The following is a 5,000-nucleotide window of genomic DNA, read 5'->3' as shown; positions in this document are numbered from 1 at the left end:
TGGAGGCATTAGCATGAGACGTCGTCTGTTATCCTTTTCTTGTATGTTCGTGTCATCTGCAAACATATTCAGATAACTACCTGGGCTTATGTTTGACTCTATATCATCGACGAAAATAATCGGCGCCAACATCGATCCTTGAGGTACTCCGCTGGTTACTCGTCGCCATGTGGAATGCTTCCCTCTAATTACAGTGTTCATCTGTCTTTCAAGAAGAAAATCTTTCATCCATGCGAGGACTTTGCCTTTCACTCCATCTAGGTGCTCTAATTTCCGTATTAGTCTTCTGTGAGGCACCTTATCAAAAGCCTTTTTATAGTCCAAGTACACACAATCTACCCAGCCGTCTCTTGTAATATTTCAGATTTGTTACACATGACCTGAGAAATGTAACTTATAGTAACTCCACGGTATGTTTTGTTACTGAAGTCCATGGTAGGAGAGATGGAAGGTTTAATGTTATGTAGTTTATTAGTGGTTAGGCTAAACTAGAAAGACTGCCAGCGGGTGAAGAGGAAGGTTTTAATGCGATGTTAGTAAAGCTGATATCTGTGGAAATCTGGGTTGATGGGATGTGGACAAGGTAGCAGAGTATGCTAGTGTGTCTGCCTGTTCGTTGCCAGGGATTCCGATGTGGCTGGGTATCCAGCAAAAACTGACAGTTTTATGTTGTATGGATAGGTGAAATAGTTGGTCCTGAATCTTGCAGGCAGGAGGGTTGATTGGCTGTAGAGACTAAATAAGAGTTAATGTTTTTAGACTGAAAATTATGAATTGAATACAATAATATTGTAAGGACTCTGGATTCAGATGCGATTGGAAAGTTGAAAGTATGGGAAGGAAAGATTACCAAGACCAGAAAGGGATTTGGAACCATCTGTGTAAATGTGAGTGCTGGAGGAGTGGGTTGAGGGATGGTTGAGAAAATGACTGAGAAGGGGGGGGGGGGCTGATTTTGGGAAAACAGAGGAGCATATACTGGAGGAAGGTATAAGCCATGGCAGGTATTCATGGGTAGAAAAAGTAAGGGTCGGTGGTGTAGAAAGGGTGAAAGGGAGATGAGTGCATCCTTCTGGACAAAGAAAGGAGTAGGTGGGCGTGGAGAGGAGGTAAAGGTAGGAAGAAGGGACTGAGGGACAGCTAGTTTATGGAGAAAATTTATGAAAGCGTGCACAGTGGGGTTGAGCAGGAATAAGTTTACCAGAGAGGTCAACCAGGAAATATAATGCATGGGTTTGGTACTCAGATGTAACTGTAACAAGGGGTAAACAATCAGGACAGCTGCAGAAGGAGACTGCCCGCTTGTATTTGGAGGCATTTTTGGAAAAGTAGGGTATTGTTAGAGTACGGGGTTGTAAGGGGCACTCACACCTCTGGAATTGGACAGGGAATTATAAGAAGAAAGGATATGACGAAGGTCAGGTCTGTGAGAACGGAAACCTCGAATAGTCCAATGTAGGCGAGCTATTACTTAGTTGATATACGAGTGATGATGGTTACGGTGCGTTTTGAAGAATTTGAAGGGGGAGGAGCCAACGGGTGAGATAAGGAATTAGAGGGGGGTGTAGTAACAGGAGGTGGAGGATCTGGGGAGGGGCATAGATGTTACATAAGGGATTCACGTGTGTATCCAGGAGGGAGTGGGAGGGAAAGAGGAGATGGAGAGAAGGTTAATGTAGGTTTAGGTGGAGCTGAGGGGGATGAGTTCCGTTGGGAGGTTGTAGGGGGGATATGGATAGGAAGAGGATAGATATCTGAGGGGGTGGGATGTGTTGTGAGGGAGTAGGAGGAAGGGGTGTAGGGGGGAATATGAGTAGGAGCGTGGATTTCGGCAGTAAGTTGGAGCTGAGGGAGATGGGCTGTGTTGGGATGGAGTAGGAGGAATGTGTGTAGGAGGAAGGGGTGTAGGGGGAATGTGAGTAGGAGGAGAGTGGATATCGGCTGTCATTTTGAGTGTGGGAGCGGGAGTTGTGGAATTAGATGGTGGGTAAGGGGTTTCGACGTCAGTTTGGGGTTCGAGCAGATAGTTTTGAATATCTAAGTTTCTGCAGTGGAGTTGGTTGGAAAGTTTTGTGAGAGAAAGGTTTTCTTATGAGGGGGAAAGAGGAGACTGGTATCAGAGGAGTAAAGGCAGAGGTAGGTGGAGGTATGTGCGGTAGAAGTTAAGGGATGGAACGTTTAGTCTGTCTGCTGCGGATGGTGCGGGGAGGGAGAGGGGGTGTTGGGGCTGTAGTTGAGATTGGAGTGTCTGGATTTTGAGTAGCAACTGAATTTGAAGTTGAAGTGGGGAAGTATGTAGAAGCATCTTAGGGAGGAGGGGGGGTGGCAGAGAGAGCGACATTACTGGAACAGGGAGTGAGAGAAACCTCGTCGCCGTGCTTCCTGTCTGGCTTCACGTAGAGTGAGACCAAGTTCATATCAGAGAGTTGCCACCTCAGACTCAAACTTGTAGGTGGGGCAACTATAAAATACAATAAGGGGGCCGCCGCAGTTCGCACATGTGCGTGATTCTACAAAGCAGTTTGGTCGGTTATGACCAGGTTGGGCACACACAGGGCATCAGGCTGTGAAACGGCAGTGTTTGGCAGGATGTCCAAAACGCCAACAGTTATGACATTGACGGAGAGGAGGTTGGTATGGTCGAACTGGGAGCGATTGTCTACCAATGTAGATATGAAATGGAAGTAATTTTGGCCATGTTCTTTCGATGACCTCTTGGAGGAATGGAGTAACACTGTATTGATATCGCATCACGGTCTTTGAGGCAGGCGAGTAAGCCTCAATCTGATCAATCGGTATCCATTGGCCAATTTGCTGGGGAGATAGAGACAGTTCCGATACAAGTATTAAGGGTTGGATAAGGTTCTGCAGGAATGGGGTTGCCAGAGAGATCAGTTTAGATTTGATAATGCTATAGCTTCAGTTTCAGATTAACTTACGAGACGGGAACGATCGGGTCGGATACGGAATGGGACTCTGCCCACTTGCTTTTGGAGACATTGTTGAAAGAGGTGTTGTCCGAGTGAGCTGTAGAGGGGGTCATGAAAATCGGTCCCATTTCGCTGTTGCGGAGGGTAGTATTACGGAGAGGCGGAGAATAAGGCTGTAAGGTAGTAATAAGGGAGGATGGAGTGATTGATGAAGGTTGTAGGGGTAAAGGTGAAGTTGAGGAAGTTGGGAGAGTAGAAATGTCTACTGAAGATTGTCTCGACTTGGGTGGATAATGTACTAGAAGGCAATGAGAGATGGGTAGTAGCTGCAGTGTTCAGAGTTGTGGTCAAAGGAGAGCCTAGGATCGGGGAACCGGGAGAATTTGAATTGGTGGGGTTGTTTGATGAAGGGGCAAACCTCATTGCCCCAAATAGGGGTATTATGTCTTCATTACTGGTCAAGGGAAGCCTTGACTATGTTGGGGAAATAAAGTCCACCCCTCAGGTAAGGGGTAGACAATTAAAACAGGGAATAACGAGCCCATGGTTCCCTCAGGCCGTTCAGGACTGGCACAAAGTCAGTCTTTTATCCTTTCAGCACGGCTCTTACAACTTAGGAAATAGATAGCAGAAAGGGTTGGAGAAAGGATAGAAACGAAAGAGCAGGAGTGAGAAAAGAATATGCAAAATTAGTTGAGTAGAGGGCTGAGGCCCAAGATATGGAAGATTCCCAGCATTGTGTCCCAGTCCCCGTCTCCTAAGCCCGCCCACGCCAACAACGGGAAAGGGGTTGGGGGGGAGGGGCGAGGCCCAAGGTAGGGTTGATCCCCTACCTTGGGCCTCAGTCACCTTCCCCTAAGCCCCCCACAGCAACAATGGGCAAGGGATTGAGGGGGTAAGTGGGAAAAAGAAATGGTGTACTCCTCAGGGTTCACATAACCAAAGGAATACTATATCCATGGCTCCTGGAGGTTGTTCAGGACTGACTCAAAGCCAGCCTCTCATCCTTTCAGTATGGCTCTTACACCTTTGAAAGTGGACAGGAGGGGATGAAGAGAAAAAGGAAAAGGAAAGCAGGAGAAGAAAAGACAAGGGTTGAGGTCCAAGGTACGGATGGTCCCCTACATTGGGCCTCAGTCACCATCGTCTAAACCCCTCTAAGAATTGTACTATTCATTTCAGGTACCCCTCAGTGACGGGCTATAGCTGTTATGATGTAATAAAGTATTACATGTATATATCAGAAACACTAGACTGTTGTGTAATAATTACATCAAAGAAAAATCTGGCCTCATGATGTTAGGGTTAACAAGAAATATAATAATGAGTTTCAATATTCTACAAGTCTTTCTGGTGAATTAATGACCTGTATGCATTAGATTTTTCACACATACTGAGGTTATAGTAAATAAAACTCAACCTGGATTTTGTGTGTATATAACTGAATACAAAATTTTTCTAATCAACCTAGAGTATGCATAAAAAATACTAAAGATCTATAAATGGTAGGCACTTATATCTTACTATCAAATCAAAAAAACTGTACAAGTAACTCTTCTTCCTCAATTCTTTACCATTTTCTCTTAATAGTATTTTTTAAGATTGTGTATTATACAAATGAACATAAACATCCATCAAATGTTCTAATGTCCAAGAAAGTATTGGCAAAATTCACACAATAATTATGGCAAAATCATGTTAAATCTAATGAGATTCCTCATTCATACAAAGTTAGCACACAGAATAAGAAAAAAAATAGATTCTACAGGGTGAGTATTCTACAAGCTATGCTCTTTAAATAACAAAATAAATAAACTGAGATAATGTATATCCTTCAAAAAACAAAGACTCTATAATACACTCTAATAGAAACTATAATCATATCTATAATGTGGAGATTTGGTCTTATATGATACTGCAGATATAAGAATACAACTTCATATTTTGGTTCCAGGAAAATGTGGTATTCAAATATGTAATTAAAATAATGTAATAGGTACTATTCTTTACATGACTCATATCTGCAGATTAACAACCATTGATAACACATTTACATAAATATATACCAAA

The 5,000-nt window shown here is 43.6% G+C and overlaps 1 protein-coding gene across 4 annotated transcripts in view; it reads right to left on the bottom strand.

Annotated features, from left to right (window-relative positions):
• Positions 1–4,351: 4,351 nt before the first annotated feature.
• The window catches only part of LOC113813170 (rhomboid-related protein 2), a 10,425-nt gene continuing 9,776 nt past the window's right edge, over positions 4,352–5,000 (bottom strand). For all 4 annotated transcript variants that reach the window (XM_070136872.1, XM_070136870.1, XM_070136871.1 and 1 more), the window contains exon 8: positions 4,352–5,000. This exon is cut by the window's right edge and continues 1,189 nt beyond it. The gene's annotated coding sequence lies outside the window, so the exon portion shown is untranslated.

Source organism: Penaeus vannamei, chromosome 22 (assembly GCF_042767895.1).
Source record: "Penaeus vannamei isolate JL-2024 chromosome 22, ASM4276789v1, whole genome shotgun sequence".
In the NCBI taxonomy this organism is placed as follows: domain Eukaryota; kingdom Metazoa; phylum Arthropoda; class Malacostraca; order Decapoda; family Penaeidae; genus Penaeus; species Penaeus vannamei.
This window is presented reverse-complemented; position numbering and strand designations above follow the sequence as displayed.